General features: G+C 44.2%; 1 long non-coding RNA gene across 1 annotated transcript in view; it reads left to right on the top strand.

Moving 5' to 3' along the window:
• Positions 1–24,650, top strand: part of LOC142094703 (uncharacterized) — a 53,404-nt gene that overhangs the window by 19,919 nt on the left and 8,835 nt on the right. Inside the window, exon 5 of the long non-coding RNA XR_012677700.1 lies at positions 3,859–4,036. This is a non-coding gene — a long non-coding RNA (uncharacterized LOC142094703). The remainder of the gene's footprint in view (positions 1–3,858; positions 4,037–24,650) is intronic.

Below are 24,650 nucleotides of genomic sequence, written 5' to 3' on the forward strand. Positions count from 1 at the left end.
GAAGAATCTGGCTGTTGAAGAATAGGTGCCGATATGAAGGCTTCTTTAAGATACTTGAAGGCCTCTACCGCCTCTGGTGGCCAGGTCTTAGCGTTGGCAGATTTCTTGGTCAGGGAAGTGATGGGTGCAATAACAGATGAAAACCCTTTGATAAAGTGGCGGTAATAATTAGAGAACCCAATAAAACGCTGGATGGCCTTAAGTCCAACCGGTTGGGGCCAATCAGAAATCGCCTTTAATTTCTCAGGGTCCATATGTAATCCGGAGCCAGAAACCACGTGACCAAGAAAAGGAAGATGCGTTTTTTCAAAGACACACTTGTCCACATTACAGTACAGATGATGCGACCGAAGGCGTTGAAGAATCAAGGAGACATGATGGCGATGAGTAATAATATCAGGTGAAAAAATAAGAATGTCGTCTAGGTAGATGACCACAAATTGATACAGGAAATCCTGAAAAACTTCGTTAATAAAATTTTGAAAAACCGCAGGGGCGTTACAAAGTCCAAATGGCATGACAAGATACTCAAAATGCCCATCGTGCGTATTGAACGCCGTCTTCCATTCATCCCCTTGTTTAATACGGATAAGGTTGTAGGCCCCTTTCAAATCCAGTTTAGAAAAGATTGAAGCTCCCTTGATCCTATCAAAGAGTTCAGAGATTAATGGTAAGGGGTACCTATTCTTTTTCGTTATGGCGTTGAGGCCACGGTAGTCTATGCAAGGACGCAATCCGCCGTCCTTCTTTTTTACGAAAAAGAAACCTGCTCCTGCTGGTGATGAGGATTTCCGGATAAAACCCCTGTTTAAATTCTCCTTAATATATAGGGACATGGCCTCTGATTCGGGTAGAGATAATGGAAATACCCGTCCTCTCGGTGGTATCTTATCCGGCAACAATTCAATGGAGCAATCCCAAGGTCTATGAGGGGGTAACTTGGAAGCCTCCTTTTCACAAAAGACATCAGAAAACGAATGATATTGAGGAGGAATACCGGAGGGTGTTGGGAGACAGCCCATAGCGGGTCTATGAATCCTGGGAAGACATCGGGAATGACACTCTGAACCCCATGCAAGAACTTCCGGTTTCTGCCAATCTAAAGTGGGGGAGTGAAGTCTGAGCCAAGGTAGGCCTAAGATCAACGGGTTGATAGCCTTTGGAATGACTAAGAAGGAGATTTCCTCAGTGTGCAAGGCTCCAATGCGTAGAGACATGTTAACAGTTCTGTTCTTAATGGATCCTCCAATGATACGACTGCCATCTATAGCTGTAATGGCAATAGGTGGATCTAAGGGTTGCCTAGGCAATGATAACCGCTCTACAATGTCAGCTCTTAAAAAGTTCCCCGCTGCACCAGAGTCAATAAGCGCTGGAAGAGACAATTGTTTATCAGTATATTGCAGAATAACTTGGATAGAAAAACTAGAATCCATAGGAGAGAGAATGTTCATACCTAACTTAGTCTCTCCGTCATCAGTTAGGTCCGATCGTTTCCCGGGCGCTTCCCACATTGACTCAGGACATGACCGGGTTCCCCGCAATAAAGGCATAAACGATTCTTGAACCGCCTCTCTTTTTCCTCCTGGGATAAACGTGCTCTTCCCAACTGCATAGGCTCTTCCTCCGGTGTAATAGGACTTTGGAAGCGAGGAGCCAAACGGAAAGTAGATCGACGGGAACTCTCTCTCTCCTGAGTGCGTTCACGGAAACGTATATCAATCTGGTTACAGAGAGAGATCAAAGCATCCAGGGTAGTGGGTAACTCTCGGGCTGCTAGCTCGTCCTTAATACGATCGGACAAGCCTTGCCAAAATGTGGCCACTAAGGCTTCATTGTTCCAACGAAGTTCGGCCGCCATAGTGCGAAATTGAAGGGCATACTGGCCCAGAGTAAGGGTACCCTGGCGCAGACGGAGGAGTCCAGAAGCTGCACTGGAGACTCGTCCGGGTTCATCAAAGATGCGTCTGAAGGTTTCCAAGAAAGTGGCACAATTATGGAGAATGGGGTCATCATGTTCCCAGAGAGGAGAAGCCCAGGCAAGCGCTTGACCAGACAATAATGAAATAATATAAGCGACTTTAGTTTTCTGTGTGGGAAAGTTCCCGGGCAAAAGTTCGAATTGAATAGCACACTGGTTCAAGAAGCCTCGGCATTCCTTAGGATCCCCATTGAACTTGGGTGGGTTAGGTATGCGGAGTTGAGAGGTGGTGGGAGCAGATACAGCTGAACCGCTTGGAGCGGGGGCAGGCTGTGGGGCCGGAGCAGGTGGAGGATTAGGAGCTGCCACCTGAGCTGCTTGGAGCGTATCCAACCTGTTAGACAGAGTCTGCAGAATCTGTAATAACTGTTCTTGATTTTTCCCCTGTTCCTCAACCTGAGCCGCTAAGTTATCCAGTAGTACTCTCGCAGTGGGATTCCCTGTCGCTTCCATCAGTTAGATAGGGGGTCAGAGCAAACTGTTACGATTTTGATGCCTTAGTCAGTATTAGCACAGGCTTACCTAGGGCGCGGAGTCTAACGGCCTTCCGGTCTTCACCAAGAACCACCGCAAGGTAGTGTGGGCTTAGCTGCCGAAGAACCGCAGGTCGCGGCCCCCAGATTAGCCTACTGACGTAAGGGAGAAAGTTCTAAGTGATGGCAGGCAGACAAGAAAATAGACAATGCGGTGCAAGTACAGGCACTAACCGTGAATTCCAGGCGTAGTAGGTCTGGAACAGTAACCGGTAGATGCACGGAGGCAATGGGTGCGTGGCAGGATCCAGAGAATAGTTGGTAACACAGCCGGGTCGGTACACAGAAGGTATCAGGTATACGGTGCCAGAGGGAGATCCAGAGAATAGTCGGTAACACAGCCGGGTCGGTACACAGAAGGTATCAGGTATACGGTGCCAGAGGGAGATCCAGAGAATAGTCGGTAACACAGCCGGGTCGGTACACAGAAGGTATCAGGTATACGGTGCCAGAGGGAGATCCAGAGAATAGTCGGTCACAGCCAGGTAGGTACACAGGAGTAGGAGGAATAGCGGGGTAAACAGGGAGCAGGATCACAGGAGTCAGGACACAGGAACTGTAGCCAGGAACAGGAAACACATTGCTCTGACACAGGCAGCGTGTCAGAGCAGGGAAGATATAGGAGTTTGAATTCCCCGCCCAGGAGTCACATGATCAGCAGCAGAGAGAAGCCGGAAGTGCGGCAGCGCTAACAGAAGCAGCGCTGAAGATATGGACACCGCTGTCAGCTCCCGCTGACAGCGCAGTGGAACGGGGACAAGGTAAGTTCCTAACAGAGATGCAGTGAGAGAAAACTCTTCTATAACCGCTGTTTGTTAAATAGACCCCACAGTCTGAATATCAGTTTTGTATCCGTCTTTTCATTAATAATTCACCTTCACTAATCATCGCTTTCTTTAAAATTAGTGCAATGTGTTAGTGTAACACTTGTACAATGAATACTAGTCACAGGGCCGTAACTAGGGCTGTGCGACAGGGGCGACTGCCCAGGGCCCAACGCTGAAGGGGGGGCGCAATTTAGGAATATTTTAGGTTAATTTGGTTAAAATTGAGGGCTAGGGGGGCGGCATTTGTCTTTCTCGCCCAGGGCACTAGAATTCTAAGTTACGGCTCTGACTAGTCATTTATATGGAGGATCAAAGGTTCTGTTTGTAATTGTATTGTCCAGAGACTAGAGGCACAGACTCTAGTAGTATGGAGTGTTTGTTTCTTAGTAATATCTCTATCACTGTGCTGGTAATAACAGCTTTCCTGAATCTCCCTAAACTCCCACCTCCCCTGTATCTCTTACTGTTATTCTCCTTCCTCCTCTATGACTGAGCCACAGCTTGATTCCTTCCTCAGAGCTACTGAAACACACTGATAGACTCTGAAAAACAATACTCGGCTGACACGTCCTACAGAAAGTTTGTGCCAGAAGACAATGCTTGGTGGGAGACTATTTGCAGCGGATGTTGTTCTTCGAGAAGGCAAATCCACTCATAGGAGTCACGTGTGCGGATGTTAAAATCAAAGGTTACAAGTACGTTTAACCTGCATTTACAAAGCCTAGTAAATGATCCCTGTTGTGAATGTAAGTGAATGGAGCTGTATGCTCACACTATTTGACTCTTTAGCATAAATTTATTAAGTTATACTTCCCAACTTGGCAGACTGGAGGGGTGGCCACATCGTGATGGGGGCATGGACATACCGGGGGGAGTGCCAGCATTTCTAAAGCATTAGGCCATCCCATACCTACTCTCCTGCTCTCAGAACACTCATTCGTGGCTATTGGTGTGAGTGGCACGTGTTCACCGTTGCTCTGCAATTCTATACAGAGCAGTCGTGAACTTGACATCCCCCCTAAGAGTCAAACCATCGTGAAAGATGGCAACAGTTGACCTGGTGGGATAGAGCATCAAATGGAATGCCCTGCATAAGTCTGCATTTGGGTGGCATTATTCATACTTGCCCACTCTCCAGGACACTCAAGAATTCTAGGTAGGTCTCCCGGGAGAGCAGGCCATTCTCCCGCATCCTCCCCACTTCCTAGTGAAGTGGGCAGGATGGGAGTCTCCATGAAGCGATTTGTAGTGAATTGAGTCTGTTAAGGGCCTGTTCAGAATGCTCTGTTCAGGGACTGATTAAAGGTTGAGGCCGCCCTAGGCTAATACACTCATATCACTCATTTACTTACACGTCAGGCTCAGCATCGAACTGGCCCGCCGGGGAGCCGGGAATTCCCCAGTGGGCCCCGATGCTTCATAGCAGGTGCGGAGGAGACACGAGTGTGTGTGTGAGGAGGGGGCACGATGGGGGGGCGTAATAGTCTGGGGTGGGGGTCGTGATTGTGGGTATCGGGGGCGTGGCCATGGAGGGGGGAGGAGTCAAGAAAATGCTCAAAAATATTGGTGTGTCAGTGGGACAGCAACAAGCAGCCAATCGCTAGGCTGCCTATTGCTGTATGGGGACCCAAAGTGCTGTGCGGCAGACAGGAAGTCGCTTCACTTCCTGTCTGCCAGATGTGAGGAGCGATGGTGAGAGCAACTACAGGTAAAATTTGTCTAAAATGATAATAATGTCTTAAGTGCACCAGGCTCCCCAACACCTCCTTTGCAGTGCTACATGGTATTAGGTGGGCCCCAGTTATTGGTTTCCCTGGTGGGCCCTTCATGCCCCAGTTCGACACTGATCAGGCTAATATGCATTAGGTAAAAATACACTCGTCCATCACCTCCAGTGTTTACGTTCACATGTTTTCAAAACTCAGCTCCACTTGTCTTCAGACAGATACGTCAAGATTAAAAACTTAATACATTTTTTTTTCCTGTTTTCTTTTTACTTTAGAGAACAACTTTTCTGTCATATTTTAAAATGAATTTCAGGTTTGCATCGCTAGAAGTTTTCCGCCCTTTCCCCCAAAAAGTCTAGTCAGCCTATTTCGTAATCAGGCTCTGTTAAAAGTGAGGACAGAGCTGAAAGTTTTTGTCTACGCTTAATAAGCATTGTTTTTTAATGTCTGCGTGTGAGGCCTTATAGTAAGGATAAAGGATAAAGTTTTTTTATCACAATGCTGTATTTTCTTACTACCTTCTACCAATGATATCGTTGGACTCTACCCTCATCTGCACAGTAAACTGTTTTCTAAGTCCTAGAGAGAAAGTGAAAGCTACCCCTAAGGGATGGATGACCAGCACTGTCAGACTTCCTTTTGCTCCCCTTTGCTGCTCTACACTTTCACCTTCCATTGTTCCAATCCCAACCACCCAACATTTCAATTTGGTAATTGGGATATTTAGTTCCATGCCCCAATCAGTGTTAGCTTCTGCCTAGTGGATTACTCTAATGCATTTTATGTGTTTTTTACAAAAGGTGTGGGGAAGGGTCGCCAAACGAGTATCTTGTCTAGGGCCCCATCAGTTCTTAATCAGGCTTTTCCCCAAATCCGCTATGTCCAAGACCCTTTTCAGTCTAGAAATTTTGACTATGGGGCTTATTTATGTAGGACTGCAATTCAAGCCCATAAAGTACCAAGAGCGGAGCTGAGGGGGGGCAGGTACAAGGTACCAGGGCCCGGGTCTGCCTGTTGGTCCTGGCCTGCCTGTGTAGTGGAATGATCCGCCAACCTGGTGTGGCCACGCCCACTTCTGCTACTTTGGAATAGTTCCCAAGCAGTTACTGTACTAGGGCCCAAAATTGTTCTTGGAGGACCTGAGTCACATCTCTTATCGATGCTGATCGAAGCAATAAAAAATGCATTTTCTGATCAATTTATGATCCTAATTATGTCGTTAAGAGGCTATCTCAGTGAAGACAATTTCATTGGGAAAACATAAGATTTTTCATTCTGTCCCCAGGCTGACCTAACTGTGCATGTACCAATAATTTGGTAAATTGACCCAAGTTTCGCAGTCCACATAGAAAATTAGGGTAGACTGCGGTACTGGTCGCTAGTTTGGTCTTGGTAAGTAGTCTTCATTTTCTCCTGCTTTAGCCTATTGTTAAATAGCCCTGATCTTAATATTTGCCTTAATCTTGTGGAAACAGCTTTATAAATAGACCACCATGCCACCAAAATCCAGACTGCTGGGGGTATGCTCAAACTCAACCACATATTATACACCACATGTAAAAGAGCAATAAATGATGCCAAATATTAAATCAACATTGATTTGCCGGTGGAAATACATAGGAAAACAATTTGATATCTTTATAAAGTAAATGGCGTCCAGAATTATGCCACCCTAGGCTAGAGAACATGTGGCCTTTCCACAAATTAAGGCCTGATGAAAAGTAATATTATCACACCCTTTCAGTCAAATATACGCCCCCCAATTGGAAATGTGCAGTTCTCCAATACTAACATGCAAAACGGAGTCTGAACACTGAGTTAAAAGTGTTGCAATATTATCCTATGGATGTATTGCAAAAAGAAAATATTCAGATTTGTGTGGTCCAATTCCAGAATTGTTCCCCCGAATATCAACAAAGAACAAACAAATCAAAATTCTTAGCACAGCAAGTTCTATCCTGTTCTTCTTACTCATTATTTCTTGTCCTACTCTATAGAAAGGAAGTGAGACACTGCATACTTTTGGCTCCTGTGTCTGTGTGCATTCTCTGAACAGTTGTGTTGCATGTTTTGGCTGTTTAGACAAGGTCTGTGTTTTTAACGGATGTTTTTGGATTCAATCTATGCATATTTTGCAGTAAAACACTCACTGTGGAATTGTTTGGAGAATGGAAAATGGCAAAATCTTCTCGAAATCAGGAGCAGCTCAAAACGATGCTCTAACCTCATTGTTCTTTTGCTGCAATGGTAGTTTATGTTTCTTAAGTTGTGGTATTGATATTTTACATTGTTTCATATTTGCTCCTGAAAATATTAATATGTTATGAAAAAAATCAGAAAAATTCCTTCTACAGTTGTAAAAAATGATGCAAATGATGTCAGAGCATGTGCAAATTTGTCTGTAGGAAGAGAGTTTATATAGTTAATGATTACTTTGTTGACTGAATTAGGTTAGGCTGGGTACACATTACAGGGTTTTCAGCTGATTATCGGGAGAATTACCAGACAAATGACTGTTCGACCCAATATTACATTAATGTATACACTGCAACAATGAAAGATTATCATTCCAAAGCACATCGTATTGTTTCATTTGATTTTTAAACCAGACTAAAAATCTTGTTCAGCAATGGAAGAATGTTGTTCCAATTCTGCAGTGTGTATGCTCTCACGTTCAGCGGTGTAGGCAGATCTACATAGAGTTTACAGAGTCATGATCTTTTCAGCCGATGGTTATGACAGATGAAGAGCACAGATCTAAAGGTAAATCTTGTAAAACGTGTATAGTGTGTACACATCGTTCAGCATGCCGATCGGGACTTCACATTCCCCAACTCTTACCACCATACCACTCTATTTCCCCTATACATGCCCCAACATTATTTCTCCGTTTTACTCCTCGCAATCATCATCATTTTCACACAAATATACCAATATACACATAATGACTCAGACAGCTATCACTGAGGACACTTATGTCCCTATATGAGAAAGTGGACACAGCCTAGGCTCATGACTCTACACCCAACGCCTTGCTAGTTCATCATTTTGATTGGACAGTTGGCACTGACACTAGCGCAAAAATAAAATTGTCACTCACCGGACTGTGAGTGCTTCTTCCCGGACATTTAGGAACCGTGGCCGTCCTCCATCCTGAGGGACTGCGCATGCGCAGCCCTTTCCATACCTCCAGTGTATGTTCCTTTAACTAAATTGGCAGATCAGGCTACCTCCCTATATTAAGCACCTGTGGTCAACACCACGTGGCCTGATCTTGGAGTCTCATTCCCCATGAGTCTCTGAAGGTGTTCCTGTGTTTCCTCGTTATTCAGCCCAGCTGATTCCTGTGGTTTCCAAACCACTTCTACCTCTGTGGTTTCCAAACCACTTCTACTACTGTGGTTCCCATACCACTTCTACCATCTACTGTATCATCGTGACTGTGAGCTGATTCCTATCCGCTGCCTCCGTGCACTACAGTCTTCTAATCACTTCAACTCTACCATGTATCATTGGGACTGTTAGCTGATGCCTATCCGCTGCCTCCGTGCACTACAGTCTTTCATTCACATCCACTCACCTGTTCATGATTGTGACTGCCAGCTGATTCCTATCCGCTGCCTCCGTGCACTACAGACTTCAACCTGCAACTCGTCTGTGTTTCATCATCGTGACTGTTTGGCTGATTCCTATCCGCTGCCTCCGTGCGCTACAGTCTTCAACCTGCAACTCGTCTGTGTTTCATCATCGTGACTGCTAGCTGATTCCTATCCGCTGCCTCCGTGCACTACAGTCTTCAACCTGCAACCCGTCTGTGTTTCATCGTGACTGTTTGGCTGATTCCTATCCGCTGCCCCTGTGCGCTTCAGTCTTCAGCCCTTGTCTACTCTCCCGTGTTTCCTTGAGTCTGCTGCCACTATTGCTACCCGCTACTCTCCGTGATCAACTGTTCCAGTTCTACTCTGCTCCGGTGTCCCATCGTTACTGCACCTACTGGTTGCTATTGGCTACCTCCGTGTTCCCGCAGAGACCCGCTGCTGTTACTTCTCAGCGCTACTCATCCATCTACTACTGATCCGCTCTCCACGCCTTCCTGTGTTCCCTGCTGGTCTACCTACCTGTGCGCTGCACCTGCTAGACCACCGCTTCACCCATCCAGGGACTTTGGATCCTGCCGGCCTCCTGCCCTTCAGGTATCTCTGCACTCCTGTCTGACTGCCTTCTCCTGAACCACGGTATGCATACTTCCCATTGACTGTGCTGTGTATTGCATACCTTGCTGGACTGTGTTGGTTCTCCTCTGGAGTGTACTATCCGCTGAGTCTATTGCCATCATTGACTGTGTTATCTCATGCTGGATTACTTCAAGAGACTTTCTACATTGGCAGTGTTGTTCAGTCATTTATACATTTATATTGTGCATATTACTGTGGATCAAAGTCAAGGTGCCCGTGTATATATTGTGTTGCAGTCGCTCCCCGTGCACCTCCTCACATATATATTCAGTGGTACAACTTGCTAGTAGCAGACCACTGACTCCTGTTTACAGTTTCACCCGTTCCAGTATCCTCTCACATAGCAGTGGTACAACTTGCTAACGCAGACCACTGACTCCCCGGATACCTCCACTTGGATTCCATTCCTTCACTCAGACAGCGGTACAACTTGCTATCCGCAGACCGCTGACTCTCATCACCTCCTCGTTTCTGTTGGACATTCCTCCTCACTATAGCAGTGGTACAACTTGCTACCGCAGACCACTGACTACCTTCACGTGTCCTTTGTCCATACAGTTCCTCGTGTATAACTACTTCCATATTGCCAGTGCTGCTAGTCATAGACTTTCCTGAGCATCTCATCATCTGCTATTTCCTGTTCCGTGATCACCCCGCTACCAGAGTACCATATTATCACCTATACTGCTCTGGTAAGCCTACCACCTGGTGATCCCTGGGTAAAGACTCCTAGTGCCCGTGACAGTAAGATCAGGCCCTGACAGACCCAGATACGGAACCTACCGCTAAAGAGATGCTGCAGCATCTGGTCAGCCGTGTGGAGCAACAGGATGCTCGCCAACAGCTGTTACTTCAATGTTACCAATCTTTAACCTCCCAAGGAACATCTGGACAGACCGTTACAGCTAATATTGAAGCTCCTGTGCTTTCCTCCGTTTCCCCAGTGCCATCCCAGGTGTCTACAGTTCCTACGCTACACCTGCCTACTCCGTCAAAATATGACGGGGACCCCAAAACTTGTAGAGGTTTCCTTAACCAATGTTCAGTCCATTTTGAACTTTAACCTCAAAATTTTTCTACCCATCGTTCCAGAGTGGCCTATCTTATCTCATTGTTTTCTGGACAAGCCCTGGCTTGGGCCTCCCCTCTGTGGGAGAGAAACGATCCAATTCTACAAGATAGTGCCAAATTCATTTCCACGTTCCGAAGTGTGTTCGATGAACCAGGTCGTGTGACCTCCGCTGCTTCCAGCATTCTTCGTTTGCGACAAGGCTCCCATACAGTAGGACAGTATGTCATTCAATTTAGGATCTTAGCCTCTGAACTTCAGTGGAACTCTGAAGCATTAGTTGCCGCCTTCTGGCAGGGGCTCTCCGATAAAATTAAGGATGCACTGACTACCCAAGAACTTCCTTCGTCACTAGAAGATTTGATCTCTCTCTGCCATCGTGTAGATATGAGATTTCGTGAAAGAGAGTCTGAGAAAACAACGGCTGTCAAAGCACCTCTTCGTTCTAACCCTCAATTTCGTCCAGCTCCATCCTCTGCGATTCCCATGGAGATAGGACGTTCCAAATTATCTTCAGAGGAGAGGTAACGAAGAGTAAAGAATAGACTCTGTATCTATTGTGCTGATTCCACGCATATGCTCAGCTCTTGCCCTAAGAGATCGGGAAATGCCAGGCCCTAACTAGTTCTGGAGAGGTGAAGTTAGGGTCCCTGGAGTCCTCTCCATTGTCTATGAAATCTAAAGTCTGCGCTTTCGATGTTACGATTTCCTTTGCTACCAAATCCTTTGAGTCACAGGCATTGATTGATTCCGGAGCAGCAGGAAATTTCATTTCTAAATCACTAGTGAATCAATGGTCCCTACCAGTGATCACTTTAAAAACACCCATTACTGTGACGGCTATAGATGGATCACGCCTCATCAATGGTCTCATCACCCAGAGTACGTCTCCAGTAACCCTTCAGATTGGTGTACTACACCATGAAGAAATTTCGTTTTTAATTCTTCCAGTTACGACAAGTCCGATTGTCTTAGGCCTTCCATGGCTTCAGTGTCACTCTCCCCAGATTGACTGGCACACCCCTCAAGTTACGTCTTGGGGGTCTGAATGTCACCATCGTTGCCTCTCTCAAGTTATTCCTCTTAAAGTACAGCAATCTTCCATCTCATCTTCCTCCCCGGGACTCCCTCCTCAGTATGCTTCATATGCCGATGTGTTTGATAAAGCTCAGTCTGAACGTCTTCCTCCTCATCGTTCTTGGGATTGTCCGATCGACCTTCTACCTGGCAAGACTCCTCCCAGGGGTCGGGTCTATCCTCTCTCGTTGCCTGAAACTCAAGCCACATCTGAGTACATACAGGAGAATCTCCAGCGTGGGTTCATTCGACCTTCCACCTCTCCCGCTGGAGCTGGGTTCTTCTTCGTCAAAAAGAAGGATGGATCATTACGCCCTTGTATAGATTTTCGTGGACTCAACGCCATTACTATCAAGAATCGGTATCCCATTCCGCTGATCACTGAGCTATTTGATCGCATCAAGGGAGCTCGGATATTTACTAAGTTGGATCTTCGTGGTGCCTACAATTTAATTAGAATCCGTTCCGGTGACGAATGGAAGACCGCGTTTAACACCAGAGATGGGCATTACGAATATTTAGTAATGCCCTTCGGGCTGTGTAATGCCCCCGCGGTTTTCCAGGGTTTCATCAATGAGATCTTTCGGGACTTATTATATGTATGTGTCGTTGTCTACCTGGACGACATATTGATCTTCTCACAGGACCTGCCTTCTCATCACCAACATGTGGCAGAGGTCCTCTCCAGACTACGGAAGAACTCGTTGTTCTGTAAATTGGAGAAGTGTTCATTCGAGTTACCCCAGATTCCATTCTTGGGGTATATAGTTTCCGGAGTTGGCCTGAAGATGGATCCAGACAAAGTAAATGCTGTACTACATTGGCCTCAGCCAACTACTCTTCGTGCCATCCAGCGTTTTTTAGGTTTTGCCAATTACTATAGACGCTTCATTCAAGACTTTTCATCCATTGCATCTCCCATTGTGGCCCTAACTCGGAAAGGGGCTAATACTAAGCAATGGTCATCTGAGGCTCTCCAAGCCTTTCAAATCCTCAAAGAGTCCTTCTCGTCTGCTGCCATTCTGCGACAGCCTGATGTGACACTCCCCTTCTTCCTAGAAGTAGATGCCTCTAATGTGGGCGTAGGAGCTATTCTCTCCCAACGCTCGGAGCAACAAAAATTACACCCTTGTGCCTTCTACTCTCGGGGTCTTCTGCCCGCAGAGAAAAATTATACTATCGGGGACAAGGAGTTGCTGGCCATCAAAGCTGCATTAGAGGAATGGAGATACTTGTTGGAAGGAGCTCGCCATCCGGTGACGATCTTCACGGATCATAAGAACTTGTCATATTTGCAATCTGCTCAATGCTTGAACCCTCGTCAAGCAAGATGGTCTCTTTTCTTTTCCCGTTTTGAATTAATTATAACCTTCAAACCAGCCGCTAAGAACAAGAAAGCTGACGCTCTATCTCGAGCTTTTGTGACGTCCTCTGATGTAGAAGAGGTTCCCAACCATGCTATTCTAGACCCCAAATGTATTTCTCTGGCTGCTTCATCCACCAAAATGCTGCCATTTGGGAAGACCCTTGTGCCTCCTACTCTGAGGAGGAAAATCCTTTCGTGGTTCCATGCCTCTCGTTTTTCTGGACACGCCGGTGAACACAAGACCTTTGAGATTCTCTCTCGTAGTTACTGGTGGCCTTCAATGAGGAGAGACGTCAAAGAGTTTGTTGCTTCCTGTGATTTATGTTCTCAGTTCAAATCCTCCCGCAGAACTCCAGCAGGGTTGCTGCGACCACTACCCATTCCGTCCAAGCCTTGGACCCATATTAGTATGGATTTCGTTACTGATTTGCCACCAAGTAAGAATCACAATACTATTTGGGTAGTGGTAGACAGATTTTCGAAGATGGCTCATTTCGTCCCTCTGTCCGGTTTACCTTCCTCGTCTACTCTGGCTGAACATTTCATTAAAGAAATCTTCCGCATCCATGGATGTCCGTCTGAGATTGTGTCGGATAGAGGAGTACAATTCGTTTCCAGATTCTGGCGGGCCCTTTGTAAAACCTTGGGCATACGATTAGCACTCTCATCTTCTTACCATCCGCAATCTAACGGACAAACAGAACGAGTCAATCAAGATCTTGAGACCTTTATTAGGATGTTCTCTTCAGCCAACCAAGACAACTGGGTAGAATTGCTCCCTTGGGCTGAATTCGCCCATAACAACATGTACCATGAGTCATCATCCAAAACTCCATTCTTTGTGGTCTACGGTCACCATCCGTCTTTTCCGGAATTTCCTGCCCTCCCGCCCACCCAAGTTCCTGCTGTGGAGACTGCTTGTCAGACCTTCAAAAATATCTGGTCTCAGGTCAAAACCTGTTTAAAGAAGACATCTAACAAATATAAGTCTTTCGCAGATAAGAAGAGGCGGGCTATTCCACCACTAAAAATTGGAGATCGTGTCTGGTTATCTACCAAAAATATTCGTTTGAAGGTTCCATCTATGAAATTCGCCCCTCGTTTTATTGGTCCATATAGGATCATTCAAGTTATCAATCCAGTATGTGTTAAACTTCTTCTTCCTAAGAATCTTCGGATCTCCAATGCCTTCCATGTGTCCTTGCTCAAACCTCTCATCATCAACCGTTTCTCGACTCCTCCCTCAGCACCGCAGCCAGTTCAAGTTCATCAGGAGGAGGATTTCGAGATTACTGAGGTACTGGATGCAAAAATTTCGCGAGGAGTCCTCCGTTTCCTCGTTCATTGGAAGGGCTTTGGTCCTGAAGAGCGTTCATGGATCAAAGCTGAAGATCTTAATGCTCCTGCCCTTCTGAAGAAGTTTTATTCCAAAAATCCGGACAAGCCCGGTTCCAGGCGTTCTGTGCCCACCTTTAAAAGGGGGGGTACTGTCACTCACCGGACTGTGAGTGCTTCTTCCCGGACATTTAGGAACCGTGGCCGTCCTCCATCCTGAGGGACTGCGCATGCGCAGCCCTTTCCATACCTCCAGTGTATGTTCCTTTAACTAAATTGGCAGATCAGGCTACCTCCCTATATTAAGCACCTGTGGTCAACACCACGTGGCCTGATCTTGGAGTCTCATTCCCCATGAGTCTCTGAAGGTGTTCCTGTGTTTCCTCGTTATTCAGCCCAGCTGATTCCTGTGGTTTCCAAACCACTTCTACCTCTGTGGTTTCCAAACCACTTCTACTACTGTGGTTCCCATACCACTTCTACCATCTACTGTATCATCGTGACTGTGAGCTGATTCCTATCCGCTGCCTCCGTGCACTACAGTCTTCTAATCACTTCAACTCTACCATGTATCATTGGGACTGTTAGCTGATGCCTATCCGCTGCCTCCGTGCACTACAGTCTTTCATTCACATCCACTCACCTGTTCATGATTGTGACTGCCAGCTGATTCCTATCCGCTGCCTCCGTGCACTACAGACTTCAACCTGCAACTCGTCTGTGTTTCATCATCGTGACTGTTTGGCTGATTCCTATCCGCTGCCTCCGTGCGCTACAGTCTTCAACCTGCAACTCGTCTGTGTTTCATCATCGTGACTGCTAGCTGATTCCTATCCGCTGCCTCCGTGCACTACAGTCTTCAACCTGCAACCCGTCTGTGTTTCATCGTGACTGTTTGGCTGATTCCTATCCGCTGCCCCTGTGCGCTTCAGTCTTCAGCCCTTGTCTACTCTCCCGTGTTTCCTTGAGTCTGCTGCCACTATTGCTACCCGCTACTCTCCGTGATCAACTGTTCCAGTTCTACTCTGCTCCGGTGTCCCATCGTTACTGCACCTACTGGTTGCTATTGGCTACCTCCGTGTTCCCGCAGAGACCCGCTGCTGTTACTTCTCAGCGCTACTCATCCATCTACTACTGATCCGCTCTCCACGCCTTCCTGTGTTCCCTGCTGGTCTACCTACCTGTGCGCTGCACCTGCTAGACCACCGCTTCACCCATCCAGGGACTTTGGATCCTGCCGGCCTCCTGCCCTTCAGGTATCTCTGCACTCCTGTCTGACTGCCTTCTCCTGAACCACGGTATGCATACTTCCCATTGACTGTGCTGTGTATTGCATACCTTGCTGGACTGTGTTGGTTCTCCTCTGGAGTGTACTATCCGCTGAGTCTATTGCCATCATTGACTGTGTTATCTCATGCTGGATTACTTCAAGAGACTTTCTACATTGGCAGTGTTGTTCAGTCATTTATACATTTATATTGTGCATATTACTGTGGATCAAAGTCAAGGTGCCCGTGTATATATTGTGTTGCAGTCGCTCCGCGTGCACCTCCTCACATATATATTCAGTGGTACAACTTGCTAGTAGCAGACCACTGACTCCTGTTTACAGTTTCACCCGTTCCAGTATCCTCTCACATAGCAGTGGTACAACTTGCTAACGCAGACCACTGACTCCCCGGATACCTCCACTTGGATTCCATTCCTTCACTCAGACAGCGGTACAACTTGCTATCCGCAGACCGCTGACTCTCATCACCTCCTCGTTTCTGTTGGACATTCCTCCTCACTATAGCAGTGGTACAACTTGCTACCGCAGACCACTGACTACCTTCACGTGTCCTTTGTCCATACAGTTCCTCGTGTATTACTACTTCCATATTGCCAGTGCTGCTAGTCATAGACTTTCCTGAGCATCTCATCATCTGCTATTTCCTGTTCCGTGATCACCCCGCTACCAGAGTACCATATTATCACCTATACTGCTCTGGTAAGCCTACCACCTGGTGATCCCTGGGTAAAGACTCCTAGTGCCCGTGACAAAAATAAACTAAAATATAGAAAATGAATATATATCTGTTACCCTAGACAGTAATTTTTAAACATTTCTCAATATTTGGAGTTGCTTGGTATGGCTTTACACACATTAAAAAGAACATTATTTAGTAAAAATTTACTGACACTAGTAGGTACTTGGTGATGGGGAAAAACGTACAGGCATCAGAAGGACATGGTAAAACTCTACAGGCTTTAGGAGGATTGAGTAATAAAATGCTTATGGTTGATTACATACCCAATAGACATTAGTTTTAACCTTAAATATTAAATAATATAATAAAAGACACCACACCGACTTGTTGACAAATAACTCTTATTTATTTAAATAAAGCCGTAGCGGGACAACAATGTATTCGACCTTGTCCATCCAAAACGCACACTGTTTGTTAAACTTAATGGGACAGCCGTCCCCAGGCAATCTGGAACCCGCACCCCTCTGGGCTAATCGTAATGCACCGCAAGTCAGCCCAGATGAGCTGTACTTGTAATGAACCTAAGCCGATTCTTTGAAGGGCACGAGTTCCAAACACCTGATTACCATAAATGTGTGTTTACCCACTTTGGTTATACTGTACAGTGTTCACCTGCCACATTAAAGGCTGCACTAGTCGCAGGACGGCAGACCATGCCGTTTTCACACACCAAGCGCCTCCTATTACCTATCGACATGTGATGCCAGGTACATCCAGAGCTGAACCACAGCCTGTACCTACCACGTCCTTCGACATCCATACCATACCAAGGCCCATCGACATGTGGTGCCGGGTACATCCGGAGCTGAACCACAGACCATATCTACCATGCCCTTCAACATCTGAACCGTATCAAGACCCATCAACATGTGGTGCCAGGTACATCCAGAGCTGAACACACAGCCCTTACCTACCACGGCCTTTAACATCCGTACCATACCAAGGCCCATCAACATGTGGTGCCAAGTACATCCAGAGCTGAACCACAGCCCGTACCTACCACAGCCTTCGACATCTGTACAATACCAAGGCCTATCGACATGTGGTGCCAGGTACATCCAGAGCTGAACCACAGCCCGTACCTACCACAGCCTTCGACATCCAAACCGTACCAAGGCCTGTCGACATGTGGTGCCAGGTACATCCAGAGCTGAACCACAGCCCGAACCTGCCATGCCTTCATCCACGAGTCCCTGCCCCACACTCTACTGACAAAACTGGCCCATGCATCTTGTGGCCATTTGTACTGTACTTCGATCGGGCAGCGAACACTTGCACCAGGATTCGGGAATGGGAGGGAGGGATTGCTGTCCTGGGCTAAGAGAGAGAGCTAACTCCACCCCACTTCTTTTTAACTGATCCCTTGTCTCTGCCCCTTCATGACACTTGCTTGCACATTACAACACCTACTCATTTTGTTAATGCTTAATAATCCAAAAATGGTTATGGACCCAAACCACAGCTTTTAGTTTCCCTCAGGTTTAATTCATCCCTCAGTGCTAATAGTTTATAGACTAGGGGAACAGGGTAAAACTCCACAGGCATTAGGAGGACTAAGTAATAGTTTACAGATATCAAGAGAACTTTAATAGGAGTAAAACTTTACATGCAGCTGGAGCACTGGGTAAAACTTTACAGACATTAGAAGGTCTGAGTAAAACTTTACAGGCATTAGGAGGACTGTGTAACACATTGCAGATATCAGTGCAAACTTACAAGCACATAGGGTATTTCTTAAAAATAAAGTTAAGAAGCCCTGGTACCAGCCGAACAGACTGAGGGTAGAAGTTTTAGGCACATCAGACAACGGAGATTGTATTGTATTTTTCTACATTATTAATTATTAAAGTGTTCAACCATTGTGCTGGGACAATAACACAATGATGAGCTCCCTGCATGGGCCTCTTACATGTATATTCTCAGAAAAAACAGTAAGACATAAATAATCTCTCCATTACTGCAGCTTGACATCCTTAGTGGCACTGAGCCATCTGCTGCTTGCAGTGAATGGGTCCGTGCATCAAATAACATGGTTATTATGGAGAAATATTTTGGTGACTAAACAGACATTTGTAAAGCTAGTGCTTACAGTACGTACAATACATTCTAAATATAATGTAAATATGTAGTGACAGAGTATTTTAGTGCAATTTTAAAATATAAGTGAGGAATGGGCAAGTATCAGCATAACTGCCAAGCATCCCAAATTTCCAGGGATCGTCATTCTTGTTGTCCATTCATAATTCACTTGACACAAGAGGGTCAAAATTTGTGCTTGCTAAAATTTGGAGTTATACTAAGCTAGGAATATTACTGAGGGATGAGATTATGATAAGGTTGTACTTAGCATCCATATTTATTTAAGCTATTACCTAGGAAATCCTAAGGTGACCTGTAGCCTACAAACATATTAGTGGGCTAACCTAATGTCCAAGTGAATACAGCTCATCAATTCTCTAGTAAGCCATGTAATTACCAAAACCTCAGACATTCCTCATGCTCCAGTATTGTCACTGGTCCCTAGTGAATCGATAGGCTGAATATTGGTGCAGTCCAAAAAATGTCTGCCAAAACCCGAGTGTAAGTGACAGCTTGTTTGAATGAAAATGTCACCCACATTAAACAGGAGGTCTTTTGGGTAAAAGGTTTGTAAGATACCTGGAGGAAATATAAAGGCTCTTTCAGAACCCTTTGCACAAAAAGAATTGATATGAATCCATTTGTGTTCTGTGAGCAAATGCCCTAGTAACTTCTTTTTTTTTCCCTTCAAACTCTTTTTATTTGTTTTTTAAAACAAAACAAAACAAAGAAAATCAGTAGCAACGAGGGCATTGTATACAATATCATTTACATATATCAATAAATTCAAATATAATTGAGAGTCTCAGAACATTTTGATACAAGTATTCAACATCAAATGTCATCACAATATTATGTTATACAAGATAGATGCAAGTAACCTTATGCATGCTCATTTATAAATACTCAAAAGCAAAGGAATACCGCACCAGGTCCCATATTATAAGCACTGGTAGATAATAATTATTATCAATAATACCCAGGCAATAGAACACTTACTCGGGGGGTGCACCCTACACTGAAAATAAACTTTGAAACAAAAAGAACAGAAAAGACAGTGTAAATAGAGGCACTCCTACAGTGCTAATTAAAACATAACTTTTAATATAAATCATTAAAATGATCGGAAAGATATGAGCGAAATAACATAAAAAATAAAATAGTGAGTAAGTGTTTAAAATGCAAAATAAATTGCAATGTCTCGCTTAATCCTCATTAGTAAGGTGGATACTGCTGTAATATTCTAATGATATACCTCTGGATATATTCCTATAATAACTGATATCTGAGTTAGTTAAACTTGGGTAAATGGTAACGAAATAAATACTCCTCCGGAATTATCAACCAGTAATAATTATGAAGCGGATAAACATGTGTAGCTGAAGAGCGCTTATTAATATGCGTAATAAGTATCGTATATAAACAGAGGAGCTGATGAGTGGTATCTAGTATCAACAACCAATTCTTTTGCCAATACAAGCCTCTAAGAGACCGCTATGATATGCAGCCAAATCTCCGAGGTGAATAGAAACAATGTAACATATGTAGCAGAGGGACGTTATAATAGCATGCCTCATATATACTCGTAACTTAAAAAGCAGATGACTAATATCTAGTAATAACAACGAATATGTAGTCATTACAAGCCTGTAGGGGACCGCTTTAGTAGGCAGCCAAATATAGAGAAAAAAAACCTGTTGAGCAGAGAGGCTGCCAAAAAGGAACAAAGATATTGCTAGAGGTATAAGTTTCAAGAATCGCGGGATTATGTGTTTATTCCCTACCTAAAAAATCTGGGGAGCGATTCTGTATTGAAACTACAATTAGAGAGGAAAAGCGAGACGAGACGCTGACGCGCGTTTCGCTCTTAGCTTTGTCAAGACGTCTTGACAAAGTTGTCTATATGTAAGAAAAAAAAAGGGCTAGGGGGTATACCATTCTTTTATCCATCTAAAGATGTTCGCTGGGTGAGGGGTCCAACAGGACAGCGTTTGTCAAAAGCCAGATTTTAACAAGTTTAGGCATGTCTCATTTGTTAGACTGATTCCACTTAATTGCCTGAGTAAGTACCAAGTAGTGAATTAGAATAGTTTAAAGATGTTCTGTTGAACTGAGGGTTCTAATGACTCAATATATGTCCCCAGCTTTTTCTGGAAGTTCATTCTGCCTTTTTCTATATCAGGAAGAGTGGCTCTCCTGTCTAAATATAAAATATCTAGAATCTCAATTTTAAGCATTCCCATAGTCAGGGGGACTGGTGATGTCCATTGTCGTAATATCAGCTGCTTGGCTACAGTGACAATTATGGTCAGGGCCGCAAGAATATCCAAAGAGGGTCAAGCATCTTTCCAGATGCTGAAGTCAGCTAACAAAAGTGGTTTTGCAGCCAAGATAACATCTGTTTTGAAAGTATAATTAATAAAATCAACAATTTTATACCAATATTTCTTGACCTTTTTGCAGTCCCAAAAGTTGTGTCGCCAATCTGCTTTTTGAGTTTTGCATTTTTGACCAAGACCTGTCTCCCCTTCAACCATGAAGCGCTTGTAACTGCTTTTATACAATGCACATATTTTCCAGAAGGCATACAAGTGGGCACAGTGATCATATTATGGCTCTCCATCTGCACTTGCACTTAGTCTACCATCATCCTCAGCCTAACACAGGTGACTGAGGTTGATGGGCGTGTAAGGACTTACTTTTTTTCTGATTATTCAATATACAGTGTCAATCATTCCACATAATCAAAAACATTTTTTCATCAGACTGCCTGATATCTTTGTTGATTCACTGATTGTATTAGTGTAAATCAGAGTAAAAGAACTGATGGGACAGATACTTAAGAATAAGATGTAATATCCCCCAACCCATCCTCTATCTTATCAGCTCCATCAATGTCAAGTAACTCGCTGTACTTGTCTCCAATGTGAGGATCTGATCTTCAGTAAATATTAACCAAGAGCCTGCAAATCAATGTACTGTGCAAGGCAGAGAGTAGCACATTACCACCTGCTGAATCTTGTCACTAGTCTCTATTAACCATATAGTACTATAGGCAGTCATAGGTCACTGCAGAAGAAATCACTGATTCCTCTCCTGCTAAAATAATACACTAAGTATGATTATAAAACAGCATTTTTATTAATGATCTTCTGTAGGAATGTTAATACAATTCAGTGTTACATAATAATAATAATAATAATAATAATAATAATAATAATAATAATATTAGCATCAAGTAAATAAATAATAACATAATAATAATATATTTTCATATACTAGGGTACTAGAGTAAGGAGTCACACCTAGATAGATAGATAGATAGATAGATAGATATGAAAAGAGCTTATATTGTGGACAAAACATAATTGCTGCAGTACAAAATCTGGTCAACAGATGGTGTGTCCTTAGGCTCAAGCTGCTGTCCCCAGCATGGCCAGGAAACAAATTGGAGAGATAAAACGTGGACGGGGTGTAAAATAAAATAAACATCTATACAGAAGTGACAACATATCCCCTAACTATTGGAACCCCTGGAGTACTATACCAGATACCCCCTTGGTGTGGCAGATACACCTCCATCCACTACAAGAACTCATTGGTTCTTCAGGGTAAAGAGCCTAGAGAAGTTTGAATGTAAGAAGCACAGTGTAAGGTTCCCAATGTAAACTGATTCGTCGAGTTTCAGTGGTATCCAATCAGATGACAGAAACCATATTATGCTGTACTGCTCATGTTCAACCTTGTCCAAGTTGTTATGCCTGAAGAATACATTCAGAACAGGTGTTAGGGAATAGAAGGAAAGTTTTCCCAAACCACAGTGTTCTCATAGCCATGAAATGGTTCATCAGAATAATGTGCTTGTGAGAATCTATTAACTGGTAGGTAATATAAAAAAGAGTTTTGGAGGATGACCTATACTATTTTACATAGAATGTAAATTTTTATTACTCAGAAAAAATCAGACATCCCTCTATGCATGCCGCATATTGCTCTCGCTGAATTTCTGTGAGTAATTACACTGTATAGATAAGAATTTAGAAACGGACATTTCCATTATCACAGAGTTTTCTTTGCTCTTGGTGCACCACAATGCAACATTGCTCCCATAAATGTTCTATAGCTGCCATGTTCATTTCTCTAAAAGGACTTTATTTATGGAACAGGGCATTGGCTCATTTGTAAACAGGGAACCTTCATCTCCCTATCTATGCCCCCATTATAAATTCAATAAGTAATGTCCCCTGTTATAAACTGAAATAAGTAATGCCTGCCATAATATCTCCAATATATAATGCCTACCATAATAACTTCAATAAGTAATGCTCCTGTAATAAATACAATAAGTAATGCCCACCATAAAAACCCCAATAATTAATTCCTACCATAATAGCGCCAATAAGTAATGCTCCCCCCTTATAAATCCAACGAGGAATGCCCCTGTAAGAAATCCAGTAAGTAACGCATTACTTATGTGTGCATTAATTATTGGGTTTATTACTGGGTATTACTTATTGAATGTATAGGGGGCAAAGCTTGTAGTCCCCACGCATCCCCACAAGTGATAGTATGATAATGAAATGCAGGCTAGGCATAGTCATGCACATCATTTTATGCTCACATGTAAGCGTGATTTTGTGACGTATGTTTGGAAAAAATATTTTACTTGATGAAGAGGGTGGTCCTAAGGTACTTGTACTTTGTACTTTCCAGCTGGATCTGCAATCTTCAAAAGTAGGAGCAGACATTTCTAAAAACTAGTAAGTTGGCATTCTCCTTACCATGTAAGGGGTAAATAGATACTATATGTGCATTTGTGCAAAATGAAACATTTTGTGTCCTGTATATTGTGTAATAAATAAACCTAGGCTTGTTCACACACACATTGGGCTACCATGTGTGGTCTTTGGTGGTATCTTCTGCTCCCTTTCCCTCTTACGTCTTCACAAGCACGTACTTAGGGGGATGTTTTCTGTTGCCCAGAACTGCACCCCCAGACTGGAATGCTTGGACATACATAATTTCATTCACTGTGCTCTTATGTAGGCACAACAACTGTATTTACAGTAGAGCTCTGGGCGTCGGTCAACGGGAAGGGACAGGGAAGAGGTGAGCTCAGTGGGCGCAGTCCATTTACCTGCATTTCAGAGTCAGGGAGAGGTGAGGTGCTAAGCAGCAGTAACAATACAGGAGGCACAAACAATACAGGAGGGGACTGACATTCCAGCAAACACTGGGGTGTTCGGGAGCATGACAGGGAGTTGTGGGAGCATTCTGCAGATGTTGGTCCTGCAAATAGACAGCCTTCTATTTTCATTCTCACATGCTGCATTGTGGAGTGTTAACCACTATTCCCACCCTCCCCCTATACCCTGGCACCACTGTCATATTCCTCTCTTAAATAGATATGAATGAGTTCACTTGTATGATTGAAAAGGGTAAACTAAGTATGGTATTAACCTTAGGTTGATTGGGTTGAATTGTCTATGGAATAGGCTCCTGAATGCACGTAAAAGATGAATTAGGTATGTAAATATGTCCAGGTATGGATAGAGTGTTCACTGGGCATGGGTTGAAAAATTTAATTAGTTCTGTGTAAACGAGTAAGAAGGAAGAGAATCAATTGGCCAATTTAAATAGAGGCATGGAAGAGAAGGAATAGGTGTATATCTCTTTGTTACAAGTAAATTGGCACAACCCAACTTCAACAGTCTGCTGAAGATATTATGGGGACCATTTATCGTTGGGGGTTAGTGAGCAGCAGCGAGAATCATTTTGCATACCGTAGCGATACAAAATGTCCCGCCACTAGTATGTATGAAGCCAGGACTCATTGGTGAGCCCTTGAGAACCCCCTTCCCCATTTAAACTAATTAAAACTTCCCTCACCGACAGCCTAATGCTGCCAAAAACCGCAGGATCTAACCCTAGTGGCCATTGCGCAAGCACGGCTAAGGTCATGCATGCACATTGCAGTGGGACCAAGTGAAGCTTCTCCAGCGGTAATGGAGTCCATAGGACTCCATTAAAAAGGTAAACTAGCCATCTTGATATGGTGTTCATTTTTTAAAGCTGGTTGGAAAAGCTTTTCACCATTTGTTAAATTGGGGATTTCAATCTCTCTCCTGCTATAGGTAAAGTATTAGCACAGTTTATTGGACTACATAAGCATAGAATATCATTGGGTTTTATTGACCCAAAAGTAGGATGATCTATACAAAATTTATTACACTGTGAACAGGGGCAGGCTGGGCTTGGGGGGCAGGGGAGCCTCTGCCCCCCTGGCTGGTCGCATAGCGGGCTACCTTGGGCTGGGTCACTCGGTCGAGTCTTGCCCCCCGGGCTAAAATTTGCCAGCCCTCCCCTAATTGTGAACATCACACCATCTAGT

This window comes from Mixophyes fleayi, chromosome 6 (assembly GCF_038048845.1).
Source record: "Mixophyes fleayi isolate aMixFle1 chromosome 6, aMixFle1.hap1, whole genome shotgun sequence".
NCBI classification, from domain to species: domain Eukaryota; kingdom Metazoa; phylum Chordata; class Amphibia; order Anura; family Limnodynastidae; genus Mixophyes; species Mixophyes fleayi.